Consider the following 25,759-nt stretch of genomic DNA (forward strand, 5'->3'; position numbering starts at 1 on the left):
TGATGACATTCAATACACAAAGACCAAAAAAAAACAGCATGGAAAAATATAACATTAACTGCGTTGTGTGGAACCACCTTGCATTAACCACCGGGTGTTCAGAGGAATTTGAGTTGCCACGAGCTATAATAGAAAGTCATTCTGAAGCACGTGCAAGTGCCAATTAAACTGACTTGTCAGGGCTAGCCACGTGGTCACATTCCCAACATGGCTACTTTTCTCATGAAGTTGGCAAGGAAGGAGACAAAGTTGTTGTTAGGTTTTAGGTGCATCAATGACTTGGACCATACTGTACCAGTGCATATCATGTCTGTACAAGTGTGTGTTGGTGGGGTGATCTGCATATGGTGTGGGCTGAAAAACCCAGGGGGAAAAAAAAGAATAACAACAGGAAGATAGTGTTTTTTTTTTTTTTTTTTGTTAGTTGTTGGCACATCGAATTCTGTGGCCATAATGCACCTCCCAAAGTTTTTGCATTTTACTCTGATCCAAGCCCAAGGCAGGATTTGAACCCGCGACCTTTGGGTTGCCAGGCAGGCACTTTACCCACATGGCTAGCTCGGTTGGCAATGGAAGATCCTGTTGCCCAAAACAGTACGTTCAGAGTGTTCACAGTCTCACCCAAGTGAAAATAAGCTTCCAAAAGTGCAAACATAAAATAAGCTTCCAAAAGTGTAAACAAGCTTCAACTGAAAATTATTATTATAAGTCATATGGTGCAAGGAAGCCTGAGGCTTATGTTGCACCAGCCAAAAAAAAAAAAAAAAAAAATTTCCGAGTTACCCTGTGTGTGTGTGTGAGAGAGAGAGAGAGAGAGAGAGAGAGAGAGAGAGAGAGAGAATTAGAAAGGAATCACCAAGAAAGAGAAGAATGATGACATCCAGCTCAGGACCCTGGGTTGTGTAATACTGCATTCCCACCACCCACCCCTCTACCCACATGGAAAATTTATACAATACTATAATATTATACAGAAACACTTTTGAATCCAACTAAATCATTCATTGAACAGAATTCCTATCGTAAGTTCACAAACTGCTTTGTTTCTTAACTGTCCTTGATTATATTGCACTACAAAGTGGGGGGATAGCTCAACATTACATATCCTTTCTCTTTAAGCTGCTGGGATAAATAAAAGTAGCACGTTTCTTGAAGGTGCCCAATGAGTATCATCAATTACACTACTTTGGAAGAGGAAAAAACAGCTCTAGCCTTCTGCTCAACTGTGAGACATGACTTCCATTACCGACAGGAGCAAATGAAATTCACAAGAACCCCAAGTGCTATGATATATTGCTGCTGCTTTCTAGCAAAATTTTCCAAGACTACTAGAGACTACCACAAACTTTAAATGAAATTCAGCTAACAGTTCAGTTTGGTACATCATCCATCAGCCAAAGAACAAAATATAACTGCCTAGATACACCTCGGAAAATACATCGTACCAAATAAGCCAAATATTACATTGACAAATATTTAGCCTACAGAAACTGCACATGTAAACCTATAACACCAGCGCCCAAATAATCCAACCCAAAATATCTTAGATATTTCTACCAAGTAGCTTTATTAACTTAGTGGTTATTAAATTTCTAATGTAAATGGTTTTGTTTTTTTTTTTTAAATGAGCATAAGTAAATTATGGTGCATCAATTTGATGTAATTGCTTTTAAAAATAAATAAAATAAAATTTCTGTCCATACTCCAGGATGAACATATAACATCAAAGAAGCCCATAAGATAGGGAGAACACAAGAACGTTACCATATTCAGTAATCATGTGGGCTTGAATCATGATCACTCAAAGTATGGGTGTTTCTGTACTTGATCAATTATTAATCCTCTTAACAAACAAAAATTCTTAGAAAAGATAGTGCATATGTATACTTGATTATTGTCAGTGCACATTAATAGATCAAGTTATATCGCAAAGTCAACAAGTAACATTTTCTACGAATAAATAATAGTACATTAACAGGCTTTAAAAAAATTAACACTAATTAAACTAGATAACATTGCTAATATTCTGACTAAAAATTTCAGGACTGAACAGCATTTGGGTTTCATACATATCCACTAAGTTAGTATTAGTAGTGGCAAAATTATGCAAAGAAGCAAGCTTATATAGTATTGGCCAAAAAAAGGGAGATAAACTCTACCCACTTAATTTGTCCAATGCTGCTTTAAATTTATTCAAGCTACCCATTTGTTCCAACAATCATTTACTATCTGGCTGAAAACAAATATTCACAAATCAATCCTATAACTGTGCTTGTCCAATTTAAAGGCATGTCTCTGAGATGGAGTAAAGATACAAGCAACATTCAATTTACTTACTCCCTCAATCCATTTAAAACTTTAAACACTCCAATGGCCTCCTTTCAGGTGCTTACTTCCCAAATGCTGCCATCTGAAGAACTTGTCTTAGGGTAATCTCAGTCAAAGTGCCCTTTTGTGCCCCCTGTCTAAGCTTGTTGCTCTTCTCTGCACTAGTTCCAACAAATATACAATTTCATAAAGTGAAGCTTCCAAACCTGGACATAGTATTCAGATGCAGTCTAATCATTGCCTCATACATTGGTATAATCACTTCTTTGTTCCTGATGTGTACCACTGTAAGGACCCCATGAGCAGTCCTAGCAGAGTACCTGCCTGCACCACTTAAAGAATTTCAAGTCAAACTGTACAGTTGCTCCTAGGTCTTTTTCATTTTTCCAATTGGTTTGTTATGATACTGTTACCAAAATCAGTAAGCATGCATTTATCAATGTTAAACCCCAATTGCCACTTTTTAATCCATCTGTCCAATTTATCCAGTCTTAGAGAATACCTTGATTATCGTCATTAACCACCCTGCCCGACATATACAGCAAACTTAGACATTAAACTTGGTATGCCTTCATCAATATCTTTAATCAATGCTGAAAACAGTAGGAGGCTCAAACACCAAACCATGAAGGACTCTACTAACAACATTAGTTCATAGAGAGCAGTGGTCCCAATAACCATTCTTTCTTTTACCACCCAATCATCCCTTTATCCATAGTTAAAACTTGCCCCTAATGTAACACAGTTTCTTGTACAGCAGATCATTCGTGTATTCAGTGTCAAAAGCTTTATACAGATAGCTTTAAGTACAAGTAGCTCTTGGTTTACGATGGTTTGTTTTGCAACAATTCACAATAACGACAGTTTTGAACCAGAAGGCTAAAAATATCAAAAAACTATAAAAAATTTCAAAAATGCACAACTATAAATACTGGATATGATGTAAAGAAACAACACAGCTAATCAGAGATGAGAGCTATCCCCATTTACCATCTAAACCAACCAGGGATGAGGTGGTCGGAGATAAGAGGAAAGTTTGTTTGTTATTTGGTTTTTAGGAGCATTAGCAACTAAGGCCATATTGCTCCGGGATATGCGGTGGTCATTCCCTGACCTTTCCGCAACCTCCGTATTTGGTGGTGACAGGCTTGAACTCCGGTCTAATCAAGAAGCGTGTGCTACGCACTGCTGTTCCTTCCCACCTGGCTACAGAGGCGCCTATAAGAGGAAAGGAACACTCAGTTTGCTTGTTGGTGTACTATTGTTGGACCACTATTCTACAGTGCCAATTTGTGAGTTTTTTTTTTAAATTGTTGATTAAATTAATAAAATAAGAGCCTCCATTTCTAGTAAGAGAAGTGCAGTAAAGCCAAGTGAATGTGAAAATGTCACTAAAAAGTCACATAGATCTATCATGGAAAAAAAGATAGATGTAATTTGTAGAATGGAAGATGGTCAGACACATCCTAAATGAGTGTAGAAAAACATGAAATTGCCTCCATCATGGAGTACCATAATGAAAAATGCAGATAAAACCAAACAGTCAATGCAACGTGCTATGACAGTAAGTGAGATGCAAGTGAGTTATAGCAGAAGTAAACTTTTAGAAAAAATGGAGAAATTGTCATTGTGGATGGATGACTTAAATCAAAAAACATTCCATTTACGCAAGCTGTCATTATTGATAAGGTAAAGTCAATTTTTGAAAATCTTAAGAAAAAAGAGGGTGGTGACGAGACATTTTTAGGTAGCAAGGGATGATTCATGCGATATAAATGTTAAAGTAAGTGCCGGTGTGGGAAATTAAATGGAGAGGTGGCAAGTGTAGATGCTGAGGCATCTACAGCATTTCCTTCAGAGTTTTTAGAGGAGGGTAATTATCCTCTTGATCTCATTTTTAATGTTAACAAGACTGGACTTTATTGGAAGAAATTGCCATCACAAACCTTCGTTGCCCATGAAGAGCAGTCTGCACAAGGTTTAAAGGCTGCAAAAGACAGGCTAATGCTTCTGCTAAGTGCAAATGTCTCTGGCACTTTAAAATTAAAACCAATGTTGGTGTACCATTCAAGACATGCTCTCAGGGACCTACAAACAGCCTTATTGCCAATGAAATGGATGTGGATTAGGTGGACTTGGGTGACACAGGAAATCTTGTTGGATTGGTACACAAACTATTTTTACCCTACTATGCTCTGTTTTTGTCAAGAAAATGAGTTACCAGCCAAGGATCTTGGGCAATGTCCGTGGGCATCCTGCAAACATTTCTGAAGTCAGAACATCTCTGGATGTCAATGTTGTTTACATGCCACCAAACACTACTTCACTTCTGCAACCAATTAACCAGGAAGTAATAGCAACCTTTAAAGCCTATTACCTTCACCAAACCTTCATGGAAATGGTGAGAGTTTTGGACAGGTCAGATAAAATTATCAAGGATTATTGGCACTCATTCGACATTCCGAAGGCATTATAACATCAACGTGGCTTGGGAGGAAGTATCGGTGAACTCTGTGAATGGAGTGTAGTGCAAGCTTCTTCCACAATTTATGCATGAATTCACAGGATTAGAGCCAGTGGAGAACATTGTTGAAGACGTTAGCAGGCTGGCACAAGAAGTGGGATTGGACGAAGTTACAGATGAAGATGTAACAGAGTTGTTGGATAGCCATAGACAGAAACTTTCCAATGAAGACTCTAAAGAATTGGTTAAAGAACTAAGCCAACAGAATGGGGAGGAAAAAGAAAAAGAGCCTCCTCTAAAATCTATCAATACAAGCGATCTACAGCACATCCTTTCAGCCAGGGAGACCCTCACTGATGAGCTCTGTGAGACCAACTACAACTGGGAGCAGGTGCAAAAGTGTAAAGGAGAAGTGTTCTGAGGTTCTCAAAGAAAGAAAGAAAGAAAGAGGAAATCTCTACAGTCAACATGCATGCTTACTTCAAAAAAAGGAAAGATCCTCAACCAGGGACTTCATAAGAGAAGTAAAATCTCTGAATTACACCACTGTCAAAAAGATCAATGCAGGGGCCTTACAGTGGTGCTTACAAAAACTTTCAGTCTGGGCTTTGAACATATCAAAGTAAATGTACATAATTTTTTTATTTAATTAAATTTAGTTTGGTTAATTTATACTATATTACATTTAATTGATTTTATATTCATAAAAATGCTGTTTTTGCATTCACACCATTCATTTCAGAGCTTCAGATATAATATTATATTACTTATGTCAATTTTGAGAGGGGCCTGGAACGTAACTCAATGACTTCTCATTGACTTACATTATATAATTAGATTCGTTTTACACTGATTTTTTTTTTGTGACAGTTCCTTCGGGAACAGAACCCCATCATAAACAGAGGTCTACCTGTATATTATATCAATATTATCGTTTTACACTGATTTTTTTTTTTTTTTTTGTGACAGTTCCTTCAGGAACAGAACCCCATCGTAAACAGAGGTCTACCTGTATATTATATCAATATTATCGTTTTACACTGATTTTTTTTTTGTGACAACCTTCAGGAACAGAACCCCATCGTAAACAGAGGTCTACCTGTATATTATATCAATATTATTATTATTTGTTCAGGTAGAGGAAATGTTACAGCCATCCCTAGATGGCATCCAAATGCTAGGAGGGTAGACACAACTACAACAGATTAAAACAATACATATATATATATACAGTATATTGGGTAATACAAAAGATACAGAGATCCAGTCAGAAAATTAATTACAGTAGGCTAAGACAGAAGAATTTTCAATATAAATGCTAAAAATACATTGAGCACTCAACAAAGAAGCGTGCAGGGGTGCCAAAAGGTTGTTGCAGGCTGTCCAAAACAGAAGGAGCAAAGTTCATCCTGTAACCAGGGACACACGGAAAGCGAAGGCAAATTGGAAGGTCTAAAATTGCAAAACTACATAAGCATCAGCAAAACTTCTGATCTATAGGCCTTATCCAAGCAAATTGCTTCAGGCCTGATATTTAGGAATCCAATCATCTTTGCTGGGGGCTATGACTCAGACAGCTTATTTGGTTGAAGGCAGGTTGGATCATAGATGCTTGCTGGTTAGATATTCTTCCATTATTCTTAAGCAGGATGAAGAGGCTATATACTGAGAGCATCTAGTCTTCCCAAAATAAGCTGAGAAAGAGTAATTATATTGTGAGTGGTGATGATTTGTTTCCAAGGGGTTGTCCCATGCAGTATAGCCCTAGAGATGGTAAGGGGATGTCCTCAAGTCCTACTGAGGGATCGCAGAAGCCAATACTCAAGCCACAAGAACTTCTGCAGGTAAGCTGGAGGGGTAGAGAATCATATTTCTGATGCATAGAGAGCCACAGGTACCACACAAGTTTTGACAAACCTTGTTATTAGCTTGTTATTGCAGTAATAACCTACCAGCTCTATCATGCTGACCTAAAGGCCACATAGAATTTGTTTCTTGCTTCCTTCATTTTTCCATTTAATTCTTTTGCAACTGCCTCATAATTGTTTGTTGTTTGTTTGTTATTTGGTTTTTAGGAGCATTAGCAACTAAGGCCATATTGCTCCGGGATATGTGGTGATCATTCCCGGACCTTTCAGCATCCTCCGTATTTGGTGGTGACGGGCTCGAACCCCGATATAATCAAGAAGCGTGTGCTACGCACTGCTGCTCCTTCCCACCTGGCTACAGAGGCGCCTCTGCCTCATAATAAATAATCAGATTGGTCAGGCAAGATCACCTCTTAATGAATCTATGCTATAATTGCCATATAACTGCTTTCCTATCAAGGTGATCCTACATTAACTACTTTAACAACTAACAACATTGACTCCATTATTTTTTTTTGGCATACAAAAGACAAGCTTGCAGTTCTATAAATACTCACTTTGCCCTCTTACTCCCTTTAGGATAAGGAAGGAAACTTGCACATCTGTAGGTTCTTCCACTGAATCCAAGAGGAGGGACTAATGGACTGGAGATGTTTGCATCTTTTGCTGTTGCATCAGCCCCCAAGTTCATTTCCTTTTACTTTCAACAATTTCTCTTCCAGATTGCTTTCAAGTATCATAAACATCATTAAATCCCCAACAGAACTAACGTATACTTCTGGTATCCCCTCCCTAAAATCTTCATGTGAATGTAGATAATATATTTATTCAGTTTGTCAGCAACCTTTACAGGTTTATCAATTATTCACCAATGTGATTCATCCCTTTCCTTCTAGTTAACATAAAAGTAGCAAAGAACTTTTTTATACTTTTCCCTGCACTCTTAGCCAATGAATTCTCATAATTAACTTTTTACATATGTTAATACTATATATTTATATAATGTAGAGTATATTATATAAGATGGTGGCTTATGTCACACTGTATTGATAAGAAATTTGGCAACTCAAAATATAAGATATGTCATGTCAAACGATGTCTTATGAAAAAATTTTTTCCAACTTGGTACTAATATAAACTTTCATTTAGCTTTTCTGTGCGATGACTATATTTAATTAATATTCATATGCTGTTCATAAATCTTTCTATCGCTTAACTCAATGTTATACTTCAGCAGTCTATTTGAAATCATTCTATGGTCCATGGTGAGATGCAAGCTAATTTGCTCAAATTATTGAAATATTATGGGAGGGGGAGAAATGGACAAAATCCTTAATATTTTCTTAGTGAATATTTTACATACACGTATAAATTATAAATCCAGTTTAATGTAAAAATACAAGCATATACTTACAGGCAGTAGCTTTCGAGACTAGCGTGTCTCTTCATCAACTGAAATTCAAATACAAAAATACAACGGATAAGTGCAATGAGCTGAGTGAGGCACGTTAATCATGTGCCATTGTTGTTGCACGGACATGCGCTGCTTTTACTCAACTGAACATCTAGCATTAAAACGGTTGTCTCTAGGATGGGGTGTAGACCTATGCCTTTGTGGCGGTTTATTGCCTTTGGATTGTTTAATATGTTAAGTGACTCTAGCCACAGGCAGTGGCGAAAGTGTCCGTGAGTCGTCTACTACTTCAAAGTCACGTTTGGGATCAAGATCGTGGTTGGTGGCCCAAAAATGTTCCGCGACTGAGGACTGGTCAGTTTCGGCAAGCCGGATTGCTCTGTCATGTTCCGTAAGGCGATCTTGGAGACACCTTGATGTTTCTCTTATGTAGCAACTGTCACAGTCTCTACAAGTGAGGCGATATACTACATTGCTGCATAAGACAGGTGTGACAGGGGTCTTCACACTGGAGACAAGTGAATGTAGGTTCCTGCAGGGTAACTGCACACATTTGATGTTGTAATTTCTAAGGACCTTCGAGATCTGTCCTGACACGCCTGGATAATAGGGAATGTAGGCGGACGATATACCATCTTGGTTCGGTGGTCTTGTGCCTGTAAGAGGTACCTGCCTAGCACATGGGATGGATAACCACATTTGGTTATGTCCGCCTTCACACGGGAAATCTCATTACGCCTAATTGTATCAGTGATGGAATGGCTCCGGGCCCTGGAGAATAGGGTGCAAGCAGTGCTATTGAGATGACTTGGTGCGTGGCCGGATCTGTAGTTAGTGAATTGACAGCACCACATAGGTTTGTGGTATACTGAAGTCTCTAGATGTGGGCCTATGCAATGCACTAGGACATCCAGGAACGGGAGCGCGTCATTGACCTCTAACTCTATAGTAAACTTGATGAAATTAGATAGGGAGTTGAGGTATTCCAGTAGTGCTGTTTCAGAGCCACGTGGTATTACAGTAAAAATATCGTCAACGTATCTACACCATGTTGTAATAGGTGTAGGTGGATTCCGGTATATTTGCTCCTCCAAGTTTACTATAGAGTTTGAGGTCAACGATGCGCTCCCGTTCCTGGATGTCCTAGTGCATCGCATAGGCCCACATCTAGAGACTTCAGTATACCGCAAACCTATGTGGTGCGGTCAATTCACTAACTACAGATCCGGCCACCCACTAAGTCATCTCAATAGCACTGCCCGCACCCTATTCTCCAGGGCCTGGAGCCATTCCAGCACTGAAACAATTAGGCGTAACGAGATCTCCCGTGTGAAGGCGGACATAACCAAATGTGGTTATCCATCCCATGTGCTAGGCAGGTACCTATTACAAGCACAAGAACTCACATCCCACCCAAGACCACCGAACCAAGATGGTATATCGTCCGCCTACATGCCCTATTATCCAGGCGTGTCAGGACGGATCTCGAAGGTCCTTAGAAATTACAACATCAAATGCGTGCAGTTACCTACATTCACTTGTCTCCAGTGTGAAGACCCCTGTCACACCTGTCTTACGCAGCAATGTAGTATATCGCATCACCTGTAGAGACTGTGACAGTTGCTACATAAGAGAAACATCAAGGTGTCTCCGAGATCGCCTTACGGAACATGACAGAGCAATCCGGCTTGCCGAAACTGACCAGTCCGCAGTTGCGGAACATTTTTGGGCCACCAACCACGATCTTGATCCCAAACGTGACTTAAGTAGTAGACCACTCACGACACTTTCACCACCGCCTATGGCTAGAGTCACTTAACATATTAAACAATCCAAAGGCAATAAACCGCCACAAAGGCATAGGTCTACACCCCATCCTAGAGACAACCATTTTAATGCTAGATGTTCAGTGGAGTAAAAGCAACGCACGTCCGTGCAACAACAATGGCACATGATTAACATGCCTCACTCAACTCATTGCACCTATCCGTTGTATTTTTGTATTTGAATTTCAGTTGATGAAGAGACATGCCAGTCTTGAAAGCTACTGCCTGTTAGTATATATTTGTATTTTTACATTAAACTGGATCTATAATTTATACGTGTATGTTATTTCAACCATGGATCCCAGTACGCCAAGCCCATTCGTTACTGAATATTTTACTTTAACAAATTTACTATGTGTTGTTAAATTCCACAACAACATGTTTATTCAGATAAGAAGGCAGAATCCTTTTAAAGGTCACGGTTTAAGATATGTAAAGAATGTTTACATCTCCTTCCCAATATATCAGAGGGTCTAAAGCCTACAATATATAAGGTCCATTGCACCTTAACTATTTACAACTTAATTTAGTGTTAGGCTACTTTTTTTTTATGTAAACCCCAAACATGAGAGGTGTTAGAACCTATAGTACTTAGTACCGTGCTTTGGTTGGAGGTTGAGAAGACAAAAGAAGATATTTGTTGACATTGGACTTGAACTTCTGTAGACTGCAATTTTCAGGAAATATGCATGAAGGAAAGTTGTTCCAGAAAACGGCAGTTGAATGAATAAACGAGGAAGATGAAAAGTTGGTTCTGTGAGTTTGAAGTTGGACAGTAAATGGATGATGGCTGGTTGCAGCACGTGTTCAGACTGTTTTGAAAGAGAGAGCGGGAATTATAGAAGCCAATTCAGAAGAACAGTGCCCGTGGAAGTATCTGTAGAAAAGGCATGCAGCAGAAACAGTACATCTATGAGAAGCGAGTGGAGAGACTCTGTTAGAGATGAGTCATTAATTAACCTGACTGCCCTCTTCTGAATGGAACCTAGAAGCCTGAGAGAGGTTTTGGGGGCACCACCCCAGATGTGGGAACAATATTCCATGGCAGGGCGGATTTGCGATTTATACAGAGTGAGCAGCTGTTTGGAAGAAAAGTAACGCAGAGAGCGAAAGAGAAAAACAAGTTTTTAGATGCAGAGAAAGCAATATTTGTAATGTCTCTTGAGAACATTAGAAAAGAGATAAATCATTTTGCCTAGAAATTGGAAGTGTCACTAAAGATAAGCATAGGAGCAGAAGAATCCTTTTTGCGAGACATAACACAAGACTGAGTTTTAGAAGGGTTGAAATCAACTAAGTTGTCTTTGCCCCACTGGAGAATTACCTGAAGATCAGCATTTAAGGAATTGGTAGCAAATTTTCGAGAAGTTGAAGCTGATTGAGCAGGACAAGGTTTCTCAAAATGGAAAGTAGAATGCAATGTGCTATCATCGGCAAAAATATGTATAGGATTTCCAGTCAATGGCAGAAGGTCATTAATATACAAGAGAAAAAGAGTGGGGGAAAGAACTGAACCTTGGGGGACACCGGCATTAGTGGAGAAGTTAGAAGACAGAGAGCCATCTACCATCACCCTCAGTGAGCAATCAAAGAGAAAACTGGATAACCAATTACTAAAAACAGTTGGCAAACCATAAGATGGAAACTTGTTTAGAAGATCATTATGCCAAACACAATCGAAAGCCTTTGAGATGTCAAGAGCAACTACTTCTGTTTTATCGAACTAGTATATAAATAAATGGGTAACATAAGCCAGAATATCACCAGTGGATCGACACTGACGGAATCCATACTGATGATTGTTGATCAGATGGAAGGTTTCTAGGTAGTTTAAGAGTTGGCGGTTAATTCATTTGTCCATTACTTTAGAAAGAGTAGAAGTAATTGCAATGGGACGATAACTGGATTGGAGTGATTTGTTACCCTTTTTAGGAACTGGCTGGATACGAGCAAATTTCCAAGCAGAAGGAAAAACACCTTTGGAATAAGAAAGTGAAAAAAAGGCGGAAAAGAATAGGAGTAAGTTCAGGAGCACAGGTTTTGAGAACAAGTGGAGAAATATCATCGGGACCTGGAGCTTTCCTACCATCAAAATTCGTTAAAATCCTTCTGACATCCTTTTGATGGAAGACCACAGGAGGCATTGAATGGAGCATGTTGGGAGGTGTTTTACCAAGATCATTAATACATGAGTTGGAAGAAAAATGGGATGCTAGCAGGTCAGCTTTATCCTTGGCTGAAGTGACGACAGAACCATCTGGTTTGGACAGAGGTGGGAGCAGAGATGGGTAAAAGTTGCAGCCAATAAGTTTGGCAAGAGACCAGGATGCTCGGCTACCATTAGGGCAAGAAGCAAGTTTTCTACTCTTAGCCTGTTCAAACTCTAGTTTGGACTGATTAATAACTGCTTTACAATTGTTGCGAGGTTTGGTGTAGGCAGAAAATGAAACTGAAGAATTAGAAACAAGCCAATTACGATATGCAACATTCTTCTCTTGAACTGCCTTAGCACATTTATTGGAAAACCAAGGTTTAGATAAAGGACAAGATTTTAAAGTGGAGTGTGGGATAAAGGATTCCATTCCTGCAAGAATAATTTCACTGACACGATCTGAGCAAACATTGACATCAGAAGTTTTGAAACAGTAATCCGACCACGGAAAAGAAATCTCACAGGTCATCCCATTTTGCATTCTTGTAATGCCAAACAACACGAGGTTGGGAATAGCCATGAGATAAAGGCTCCATTGGAGAAGAGACAATCACCAAGTTGTGATCTGAAGTGTCTAAAGGACCTCTCACTTCGACCAGGTACTTAGAAGGGTTGTTTGTGAGAAAAAGATCAAGCATATTGGCTTTATGATTAGGATTGTCCGGTATTCTTGTAGGTAAATGAACAATCTGTGCAAGGTAATTGTAATTGCAAAAGCCTCAGCATCTCGACCAGCTGGGTCGGTGTGACTAGAAAATGGAAGACAGCTGGAGTTTTGAACATTAAAATCACCAAGGAAAATTACCTCACTGTTAGGAATGTTGGACTGGAGAAGGTCAAGTTGCAAAGAGAGGAAGTCAAAGAGCTCCAAGTGATTAGTGGAGTTGGGAGAACGGTAGAGACAACAGATGAATTTGGCACAATGAGATAGAGAGATTTTAAGCCAGAGAAGATAAAAGAGAGTAGATTCCAAATTGCCAAGTCTCTGACAGGGAATATCAGAACGGACATATGCACAAGTACCACCTTTGAGGCGAAAGGAATCATACAGCGAATAATTTTGACATCTGAGATGAGCAGTAGTTGAATCAACTGATAACTGAGATTCTGTCAGAAAAAGTACATGGGGTCTGGCAGATTGCAAGTGGAAATGGACATCGTTGAGATTAGAATTGAGACCACGTATATTTGTGAAATGAATTAGGAAGTGCTTGGGAGGTTTAGATCTTTTCGCAGATAAGCTTGCTCTATTAGTTTGACAATTCATGGTGTATTCAATAGTGAGAAAAAGTGGGTGGGACATGCTGTATGAAGTAATGAAATTTTTGGATATGGCGTACACGTGGTAAGAATATACCCAGATCCTTGACATAACGTGGCCTCGACAATGCTCCCCGCATACACACTACTCGGACTCCCTCCAGTCACTATCTGGCAGAGTAGCAAGATTATACACTAGCTGATCCGGAAGCCTCCTAGAGAGTTACCAATAGGTTCGGTCCGGTGTACTAACTAGCGGCCGGCCTGCGAACACCGTTTTAGAGCTGCACCCTCGAAATGTAAGGAATATTGGATCTCGATGTTCATCATAACCTCAAAAGTCATCAATCGTACTGTGTGATGGAAGAGATAGGGAAGGGTTGACCAGAACTTAGCTCTAGAGACTAAACATGGGTTCCACCACTTCAAGCCTACAATAAGCAAAGTGGTGTTATTGCACCGGTTGATTAGAGTCATCTATTCCAACCTATTTTAAGAAATATAATAATGTTAAGGTAGAGCTTCTCAAACTTTGCTATACCACGATGCTACAATAAACAAATTTATTGCAATCCCCCACAAAAGTGATTTCATTTGGGTTAAAGTTTGACACAAAAAACACACCATTCACTTTTAATAATTAAATTTTAATCTATATATCAAATAAAACAAAACTTTATAAAACTGTTGTATTTTAAATAAATAAAACAAAAATTTAAAACCTGAGGAAAAATTTAAGAATTGTGAACCCCTGGTGGGTGGCAGTTGTGGTCCACAGTTTAAGAAACATGGTGTTAAGGAATACAGAGGTTCATCAAAAAAAGACCAACAGTTTGATATCTAATTAATTTTATGTATTACACTGAACACTGGGAAGTTTTGCGTAATTAAACATGAAAGGTGTGCAAATTTTATTCAAGCAAAAACATTCAATACAAAATAAACTGTTTTTATACTCCGAAGCAACCACACAATCAGAGGAGTTCACAAGAGAAAGAGAATACAAGAAACAGCACCATATTTAGTGGTCACAGGCTTGAACCTAGGTCACTCAAAGCACATTGTACCACCACAACTGACCACTTGGCTAGATGTGATTCTGTGCATCCAAGGCCATCACAGATGTTAACTGAAGATTACCATAACTGCCAACTTGTGTGCCTTCAGAGACAACTACAATAATGGCTGTAATTTTACCTTTCACTTCTTCAACAGTATGTGGATTATTCCTGTAGACCCAAGTAGCCCTTCAGGAATCCCCCACAGAAAATAACTACATGGATTCAGATCCAGCAGGTAGAAGCCAAAACCACCCAATCCAACATCCAGGATATCAATTAGAGATGGCCTTATTAAAATTTTCCTTCGGTAAATGAAGAAACACATTCATTGTACATAGTCTTGAGCCACTGTGTGGAAACCTTCCTAGAATTTTTCTAAACCCAAATCTCACTTTAAACTCACCACAGTTTTGTTTAAGTGAAAAAAAAACTTCAATTATTAACCGACAGTTTTATTAAACCTTTTCTCTCACACACACACACAAAACACTGTTCAGTAGCATACTTCATCTTGCTTACAGAACTTTCCTTCTAGGGTGCATCACTAACTAGTTGGAAAACTAATGTCTTGCATGTTAAATGATATCAAACTCAACAATACCAGGTCACTACATCAAAAAATATAGATATTCAAACTGATGTGTCTTTTTTTTTCATGGACCTGTATTTAACATGGCTCTAAGTTTTGTACAGGGAATATTATTCATCACACTATGTAATGGAAAATCTTCAAGTTTAATATTATGCAAGTGTTTATATCCAGGGCAGAATTCAAAACCATGGCCAATGCTTAGTGAACACTTAGTAATTATACATATGCAAGCAATTAATCTATCTATACATTAAAAAAGTTTTCCTCCTAGTGATATTTATTCATCCCAATTGGAGAAGAGAGCGGGGCAATTACATCACTAGAAATGCACAGGTAAATAATTACATGGGTCATTTCCTGATTAGATTTCGATCATTAAGTTAGTATAATGTTATTATTATACAAATAATAACAAAGCTATACAAATATTTACAAAAAACTAAAACATTTAAAAAATTATAAACTATTTACAATCATACCTCTACTATATTAGGATGATGGGTCCCTTTCATTAGCTGACATTAATATACAAAAAAACATTACAATCGAAACATCAAATGATACCGGGCATGGTCATGTATTAGACAGTGAAGCAAGTACACGAGTTTGGTGAACATTAAATGGAAGGAACACAAATGGATTAGTGGGCAGAATCAGACACTTGTTGTTGACAATGTAGAGTGTGTACGTGGGAGGCATTCCAACATTCCATGCACTGCAAGACAACTGCCTCCATAACATTCACCAATCTCATGCACGTGCTTCACTATCTAATACATGACCATGCCCACCCAGCATCATTTGATATTCCATTGTAACATTTTTTTGTATATTAATGTCAGCTGATGAAAGGACCCATTGTCCCGATATATTTTGTATATTTGTAAATATTTTAAATATTTACATAGTTTATAAATATTTTAGTCCTGCTCTTTTGGATGCAACAATATTCCTAATGCATTATGGAACCCAAAACAAAAGGCCTTTTCCTAAGTGACCTATGTAAATGCAGGTAAATAATGGCATAGTGATATTTATTCAACCTTGAGAATGCCACGTGGTGGGGTAGCCAATGGGAGAAGAGAGTGTGGGTCACGTGGTACAATTGGGCGGGGCAATTGCATCACTATACAAATGCACAGGTAAATAATTACATAGATCATTTCTTGATTAGATATTGATCAGTGTGTTGACACAGGTGGTAGATGTTTGTTTGTTTGTTATTTGGTTTTTAGGAGCATTAGCAACTAAGGCCATATTGCTCCGGGATATGCGGTGGTCATTCCCTGACCTTTCCGCATCTTCCGTATTTGGTGGTGACGGGCTCGAACCCGGTCTAAAGGTGGTAGATGACTTTCATCAACCGGTGAAATACCACCACTTTGCTTATTGGAGGCTTGAAGTGGTGAAACCCATGTTTAGTCTCTAGAGCAAAGTTTCCGGCATCCCCCTCCCCTCTCCCCATACTTCTCCTTCAACCCATGCATGGTACTAAGTACTATAGGTTTTGATACCTTTTGTGTTTGGGGTTCTCATAAAAAAAAAAAAAAAAAAAAAAAATATGTGTGTCTTTTACATAGAAAAGATTTGACTTACCAAATCATACCCCTACATTTTACATAAAAAACCATGCGCAGGGGTTGGCGAGCAAAGTGAGCAGACAGCAAAGCCCCCTAGTTTTTTATTAATAAAAAATATTTTATTATATGGGTTATTCAAAATTAACAGAAAAATTTATTATTAAACTATTTTAATTTTCATTTAGTGAAAGTATTTTTAATTTCTTGAGAGAACTCTTCATTCTGTATGTTATCAGGTTTGGTTACTGTTATGAAATCAAGACCCCTTAAAATATTTAAGTTTCCAAAAATACAAAGAAAGAAGTTAGATCAGAATTACATTAAACTCTAAAAGCTGCAGCAGCCTTCAGCTGAGAGGTGCCCGACTCTTAAAATTTTCTGAAATCTAGAGTAATATGATCGGTGGTTTACAGTTTTGGAGAATCAGGTTTCAATGAACATTAGCACTAACAACAATTTGTTTACATCTATAAAGAAGTATGAATAAAAGTTAGTTCTAGTAGTTAAAAATGTAAATACAATTTTTAAATGTAAACAAATGATGATACACAAAGTAATAGCGAAGTCACATCACATACTTGAATTTTAAGTGCATACCTAGTACAGTATCAGAGAGAATATCAAGAAATGTGTTTTGACATTACAGGACAAAAAAAATATTTTGTCCTGTAATGTGAAATTATTCTTTAATTTAAATTGACTGTGAGAAATTAATTCAATCAATCAATTTCACTAAGATTCATTTTTGGCACCATTATAACTTGTCACTTAACTGATGAGTTTTATGAGTAGTTATATGGACATTTTCTATCTCTCTTTGCTCTCAGCTGTTCCAATGAACCATTCTAAAAGGACATCAAACTGGTAACCAACTCACACAAACACTATAATTAATAAGAGCAATTTATGCAAGTTATGAAGTTTTTTGCTTAGTCAGCAAGAGCACTAAAAGAGAAATATCACCCACTTTTTTTTTTTGCACAGCTTCTTAAAGACAAATGAGATTGTTGATACTAGTGCCGAATTGCTTCCTTAATATTTCCAGATTGTAATTTTTTTTATATATATATATATATATATATAATGTACTAGATTTTAACAAATTCCAGAGGTTTTTTACATTCCAGTTTTACAGTGGTTGTACAGGATAAATGTAGCCTGGCATTAACATGCTGAAATAAACTCCTTTACTTATTTTTTTTGTTCTGGTGTAATCTACAGTCCAAAAACAGAGCTATTTGCTGCAGTGACTGGCATGAAATTCTCTATTCCACTGAACCTTTCTGGGCCATAATAATGAATCATGCTTTCGTACCCCAGTAAAAATATGAACAATTCATTACCCTCTGGCTAGAAAACATTCCAAAAGACTTATTTTTTACAAGCATTCAAATGTGTTTTTCCATTGATTAGAACTCAATAATAACAACCTTTCTTCAAATCTACATGAAATAATTGATGCACTATGACTGTACGTCATAGTGCACCAATTATTTCATGTAGATTTATCAATTTTTCTAAATTAAGATTCTTTACAATGTGTCAATTCCATCATTTGGAACTCAGGTGTTAGACATTTGTACTGATTAAACTTTTATTTTGGCAATACATGCTTCATCATACTACTGCTTCAGTTGTCTACAGATTTCACTCCTTCAGTATTCAAAAAAAACAAATTACCACTGCTCAATCATATAAGGGGTCTTTATAAACTACTTGTGCCATATGGAAAATTTTAATATAGATTATAAAATATTGTTACTAGATGTTTAATTATTGAAATGAAAGATTTTTTAATGGCCATAAATTAACTATAAATAAAATAACATATTTTGTGACTCATTTAGTAATACTTTAATACTCTTAGTACCATATTTTCAATATCTCTCTATAGCTGTAACCCACTCTTTCTAATATAAATAAAAGCAAGTTTGAAAGTGTTTTAGCCATTAAATGGCCATGCCTGCTGACATAGTTTTGTGTGGTAATTTTTATCCTATTTAACAGAGATTTCTCAAAATTCAGATAACTTTTCTTGAACTTTGTGTAAGTTATCACTGAGTTGTCAGAGTATGGGCAATTAATATCAATTTGCCCAGACATGATAGGAGATAGTAATGCTAAGAGTCTTGTCAATCAATTCAGCCCTGGAAAGAATGTGCAAGACTAATGGAGTAGAATTTTTCACAGCATGGTCTATGCTTGTTAACAGAAGAGAATGCCTTTACAGGGATGGGATACAAGAATATTTCCTGATGCTATCAAGGCATTCATATCAGGTTGGAAACTTGCTAGTTTGGGGGTGGATACGCAGAATAATAGATTAACTAGAATGCAGGCAGAGGTGAAAGTGATTCTTGCACTGCTTCCGATAGAAATCAGAATATGCAGCAGCCTGGAAAGCAAGGTGTCAGGCAACTCTAGCTGTGCTATAGGTCATCACAAAACAAGTAAATACATGGGCTGTAATACGCTAAGTAAACATATATACTTCATGTACACTAATGCCAGGAGGATATCAACTTGAAGTACTGATTAATCAAATGTAGGGATATCAGAGATGTGGTGTCACTTAGACATAAGTGATGCAGAATTTAAACATGGAGAGTAGAATGTATACAGGAAGGAGAGAGAAAACAAGAGGGGAAAGGAATTATGCTCTTAGTTAAGAATATTTAATCTAAAGCATTGCATCCAGTCAACATGGGTGGCCAGTGCAATGTTGAGTCAGTTTGGTGTGACATAAGCACTGGGAAAATGTGAGTAGGAGTGTGCTATAGGCCTAATGACTGTGATGAGTATAACAAACTATACAGACAAATAGAGTGGGCCACTAAATCAAAATGTCTTATAAAGAGGATTTTAACTTTCCAGACATTGACTGGAATTTGTGGGTTGATGACTCACATACTAGCAAGATTTCTATGTACTTATTGGATGACTGTTTCCTACAGCAGCATGTCAGAGATATCAATACACTTCACTTGGTTATTAGCAGCAATTCTTCTTGCATTCAGAATCTGCAGGTAAAAGACCCACTAGGTGGCAGTGATAACAGTGTACTAATGTGGAATTTACTTAAAGACATAACTACTGTCAAGGGCAAAGGTTTTTGCTTTCATAAGGATGACTACAATGGTCTCAGACAGTGATTGAAGAACCCTGTGAGGTCAGGATTTGGATGCATAGTGATTTCTGGCTCGCACTGACCAAGTAAAAAGAACTTAATTAGTAAATGAGAGAGTAAGCACAATAACACATAAAAAACTGACACAAGGCACAGATATTTAGGAGATAACATTAAATTTAGTAACATTAAATTTATTAAATCATATTAAATGTAATAACATATATTAAAATTTAAAAAAATTATATATATATATATATATCCTTCTGTTCTGTATTTGCTAAATTTAATATATATTATCTCCTAAATATCTGTGCCTTGTGTCAGTTTTTTATGTGTTATTGTGTTTACTCTCACTTACTAATTAAGTTCTTTTCACTTGGTCAGGGCAAGCAAGAAATCACTATGCATCTCAGACAGTGTTTAAATTCTATGCAGTGGGACCAATGATGATGTTACCAACAGGAAATTGTAAATGAGAAACACTGAGAGAAATAATAATAGAAGCTACTAGCCTTTTCATGCCAACTAAGAAATACTGTTCAAGGCACAGACCTAAATGGATATCAGATGAACTAATGAGATTTGTGGCAGAGAAGAAAAATGTGTGGATGCACATAAATTATAAGGTGCAGTGCCAGATTAAGGCACGGGCTGATAGGGCATTTGCCTGGGGTACCATTCTTTAGGGGGGGACAAAAAACAGAAGAACAATCAGGCAAGAAATATATATATATATATCCTTAGTAAAAGGGGACTGAAAAATCTTTCTGCCCAGGAATTCCTTGATCTAGCTCTGATCAGGTGATACAGAAGCCTATGGCAGATATAAACTAGTCTATAATCAAGTCACAAAGAAGAAGGTTAAGCACAGGCAGATTACAAGTCGTCACTGGCAAACAACAGCATCAAAGACTTCTATGCTCATATTAACACTGGAAGGAAGGAATTTTTTTTTTTTTTTTGGAAGTTGTTGGCGCACAGGCTTCGTGGCCATAATGCACCTCCCAAGGTTTTTGTAGTACTTTGATCCAAGCCCGAGGCGGGAATCGAACCAGCGACCTTTGGGTTGCCAGGCAGGCACTTTACCCACCCGGCTAGCCCGGTCAGCAAGGAAGGAATTGAATCACATTGAACCACCTTGATGTCAATGGTTTTTAACTGTTGATGACTCTGCTCAGGTTGCTGAAAAACTAAATAGGTATTTTGCATCCACATTCATACATGAAAAATGCTTTATGGAAGGGGATGCCAAAAGTTTATCAAACTAACAGGGAGCTAAATGATTTTGTGATGAGTGAAAGGCAAGCGGAAGAGAAACTGTTGAAGCTAAACATAAAAAAAAGGCATTGGGAGATATGCAAACCCTTAGCCATAATTATGAGAGATCCTTGTATTCAGGGGAGAAATCCATATGGATTGCAGATGTGTGAATGTATCCCAAATTCATCAAGGGTGATGAAAAGGCGACATGAGTAATTTACAGATCTGTTGCCTTAATTATTTTCCCTGGTTCCAGGGAAAATAATGGAGGTCACTGGTTAAGAAGTAATGCAGGACCACCTACAGAGGAATGCAATTATACTACAGTCACAGAATGGACTTGTCAAGACGCAGTTGGCGCCTCCGTAGCCAGGTGGGAAGGAGCAGCAGTGCGTAGCACATGCTTCTTGATTAGACCGGGGTTCGAGCCCGTCACCACCAAATACGGAGGATGCGGAAAGGCCAGGGAATGACCACCGCATATCCCGGAGCAATATGGCCTTAGTTGCTAATGCTCCTAAAAACCAAATAACAAAACAAAAAAAAAAAAAAACAATTAAGGTGCAGTCTTGTCTGACCAATCTGATTAGAAACTATGATGTTGTAACAAGGGAACTGGATGCAAAATATTTTGATATCATATACTTGGATTTCAGGAAGGCTTAATCCTTCCTGGAATCCAAGACTTCCTGAAGTCTTTTATGTGAAACACTAAAGCTTGCACATCAACAACTGCTGTGCAAACTTGAGTGATACCACATTAAGGCAAATTACTGCTATGGATAAAGTGATAGCTGATTGGAAGAATACAGAGTAGTTATCAATGGACACTGTTCTTTGGGGGAATAATGTTATTAGTGAAGTCCTACATGGTTCAAGTGCTGGGCTCATTGTTGTTTTCTATATTTATTAATGATAGTGATGAAGGCATAAGGATTAATGTCAAAGTCTGCAGATGATACAAAGGTTGGTTAATGAGAGTAATCAGTAAGATAAGTTGCTGCAACAAGAACTAAACAAATTAGGCTGATGGAGTGAAAAATAGCAGTTGAAGTTTAACAGTGATAAATGCAAGGTACTGCATTTTCACCATGGCAGGCATATATTGTATCTTTACTGTACAATAAAGATTTCTTCTTCTTCTTCTACTGCATATGGGTAGCAGTAATCCCAGAGTACCAACTGTGTGGTACTACACTCAAAGCAGTGGAAAATGAAGAAGACCTGCAGTTAATTGCACAATCCAAAATGAAATTTTCTGAGCAGTGCAGGCAGGCTGCCAGGACAGCTCATGGTGTTTTGTCAATGATATACATGAAATTTGATAGCAAGGATAAGGTGATTATGCCTTTGTACAAGACTACAGTTAGGCTGTATCTTGAGTATCGTGTACAGGTCTTGAGGCCTCATTTTAGGAAAGATCTAGAGCTGCTGGAACAGGTGTAGAGAAGGGCAACCAGATTGGTGAAGTGAACAAAAGGGTGGTCTTACCAAGAAAAGCTTCAGTTCTGCAAATTGCAGTATCCTAAGGCTAGGCACCTGTGATATGATCTGATTAAGGTGTTTAGGGCTGAATGGATTTAGCAAGCTCAATGCTGATAGCATTCTTCCTCTTGCTCAGACTACACACATGAGGATGTGGAAAGGTTTGCCTTCAGCCAGTGGATGATTGATTGTTAGAATATATATCTGTCTGTTGTTGTGGAAGTGGGTAGTTTGAATAAATCCAAGGAAGAACTCTACAAATTCATGGGGGTACAGGTGGGGAGGGTAGGTTTTTTTTTTTTTTTTTTGATGATCTATAAGCTTGCTTTCTTTCATCATTTTCCACTAATAAAACGTGAATCCATTCAATGTATTTGTCATACAAATTTATCTGGATGCAGTTTGGATGGCAATTATTCAAAAAAATGGGTATGCTTATTAATTACCACAGACTGAACTACTGCAAATATAACAGATCTATAGCTATTTGGAAGACAATGTTAATGCATGTACTTTACAAATCTATCTTAAGACAAATCATGCTGACTATCAGGGATAAACAAAACTTTTACCTCTCCAGATTGTCTTATTTTAATTTATGCCTTTCTTTTGAAATAAGCTTCTCTGGAGAGGCTGATAAATATGATTAAAAATGATTCAATAATACAAGGCAACCAACATACAACCCCACGGGCATAAATTTAAATTGAGGAAAAATGGTTGCAGGCTGGAGGTGCAACATTTTTTCTTCAGCTAGCAGGTAGTTGATTGTTGAAAAAACTTCCATCTGGCATTGTGGAGTGGGTAGTTTGAATAAATTTAAGGAAAAATTGTACAAACTATTAAAGGGTTCAAAGACAGGTGATGGTGAAAATGTTTTTTTTTTTTTTTTTTTTGGCTGATAATATATAAGCTTGCTTTCTTGCATTATTTGCTACTACTAATATTTTATATGTTTATAATAAACAAAATTTAATAATATAGTGAGTTTTCACTAGCCTGTCACTTAAATAGAGCAACTACTATGTACAAAAAGTGTGGGTGAATCAAAAATACAATTTTACAGCTATTTAACAATTTGAAGGTGCAGATCAGCTGACAGGTTGGGTTAATGATGTACTATCCATTAAAACATAAATGAAAGACTAAGTCTACAAGAAACATTTCATGGATCTAAATAATGAATTATTAATTTAATTAAATTAATAGTTATATATGGTTTTTAGGTCTGTTAAGTATACAAGATAAACAAGAGCACCTTGCCACTCACATTTGTGGTACTGCTTCTTTTAAAAAAAGAATTCCTAAAATTAAAAAAAAAACATTACAATTAAAATTCAATTAATTTATATAATTCAGTTTATTAGAGACTTCAAATAATCTGATGTGGGATGCACCAACTTCAGTGACATCTATAACACTAAAGAATGTTCTGACTAATGGTGTCAGTTTTGTTTTTGTTAATGACAATCGAATGAAATTTCTATTTAGAATATAACAGTTTACCCCCGCTGCCTTTCCCCCGAAAAAGATATGAATGTTCACATTAGCATTCTACTGCTTCTCACTAAGTGTAAAGTGTCATTTGCATAACTCTTAAATGGAAAAACATATACAGATGATGATCGCAATTTTTTAACCCTCCTAACGAATAACTGCCATTTCCCTGTACATGAACAACTAACAATTATTTTTGAATAAAAGATCAGCACACCATCGTTTACAAGACAGGATGGTCTCTGTTTACAAGAAAAGAGTCCATATTGCAAGCAAAAACGAATTGTTATTTGGCTTAACTGTGCAACCGTAACTTTTTTTTTTTTTTTTTTTTTTTTTTTTTGAGTAGTAAACATCAACAGTTCAAAATATGGCTATCTAACAAAACCATTCATTCGGGTAAAAGTTATTCTCAACTTTTGCTCACTAAGACGATTATGAAACTGATATACAATTTCATTACGAGTCTTCCCACCCCAGAAGCTAGCAACTGCTGTCATTCAGATAAAAGCTGTTATCAGATTATTAAAAGAGCTTTGGTATCATTAAATTTCTTCAACCCACGCACGGTGCTAAGTTCAATAGGTTCTAACACCTTTCGTGTTTGGGGTTATAATAATAATAAAAAAAAAAAAAAATACTTTGGAAAGTTGAAGACCACTAAATTCTGCAAGGGAACTTTTATTATCATCCAAAAGGAATAATATAACGATACATTTTCTTCATATTTCGAAATTATACTTGATGTTGGTGGGTTCGTTGTTGTTAAAATGACAAATCCACCTGCCACAATGATCAAATCTCCGAACAGTAAACAAAACAAACAAACAAAAAAGTAATCCCAATGTTATATATCCTATTACTGGCTGACTATTTTATTCTAAAAGCAGCATAGCATGGGATACAAAAATACATATGAAAACAGCAATAAAAGCAAGGGAAATGAGGTAACGACACAATTTCTGTACCAATAAAAAACATAAATAAACGTGTAGTACAAACACATTGTATCTCTCAGCAACTGACAGGATAATCCCGTACGCTGATGAAATTACTGTTAAATTAAAATTACAACCTATAGAGATAATCAAGATGTTCCACAGTTAAATGCCGCAACCAAATGTAATTAAAACAATTACAATTTCGAAACTGCCAGCCACAGCCTCGAAAAAAGTTTTGAAGTTAGGCTTAAGAAAGTAACATATACTCCTACTTGCTGATAAAATACATTAGGTCATTCATTTTGGATCTGCTATTAGAATATGAATTAAACCACTCACGAAAAGTTCTGGTCCGCGAATGAGCTACAGATATTGATATCCTGTACTCCTCAAGCAAAGCACACAGACTTAGAAGACAGAGCATTACAGGCAACTGACCGTACGAAAACGAAGTGAGAGTCTGCGTCAACATGGTATGCGTCATATGATTATGTTGTCGCTAGGTGGAGCTGCTATTTGTCGATTTATTTGGTTGAACGGAGGGCGGTAGAAAGAAACGAAAGGAAGGAAGGAAAACTGCAGTACGAGTGCACTGTTCAAGGTCAGTGCTCGAGTTAAAGATGAGAAAAAATAAGCTGGTAGTCCCTAGCATATACAATGTCATGTTTATTTTGCTTTTTATATCTCCTGTCTTGTTTTTCATTTTTTCCCTAAACAGTAGCAGTTCATTAACAGTTGTTATTAATTAATAAATTATAAATAACGTGTATGGGAGTTTTCCCGATTTAAAAATACGTAATATGAAAGAGGAATGAAAAACAAACAAACAAAAAATAAGAAT

At 37.1% G+C, this 25,759-nt stretch overlaps 1 protein-coding gene across 1 annotated transcript in view; it reads right to left on the reverse strand.

The window, feature by feature from the left end:
• The window catches only part of LOC150083513 (phosphatidylcholine:ceramide cholinephosphotransferase 1-like), a 152,831-nt gene extending 127,469 nt beyond the window's left edge, over positions 1-25,362 (reverse strand). The window contains exon 1 of the mRNA XM_090377326.1: positions 25,258-25,362. The gene's annotated coding sequence lies outside the window, so the exon portion shown is untranslated. The remainder of the gene's footprint in view (positions 1-25,257) is intronic.
• Positions 25,363-25,759: the final 397 nt, after the last annotated feature.

This window comes from Mastigoproctus giganteus, chromosome 7 (genome assembly GCF_048544385.1).
Source record: "Mastigoproctus giganteus isolate SK-2022 chromosome 7, ASM4854438v1, whole genome shotgun sequence".
NCBI lineage: Eukaryota > Metazoa > Arthropoda > Arachnida > Uropygi > Thelyphonidae > Mastigoproctus > Mastigoproctus giganteus.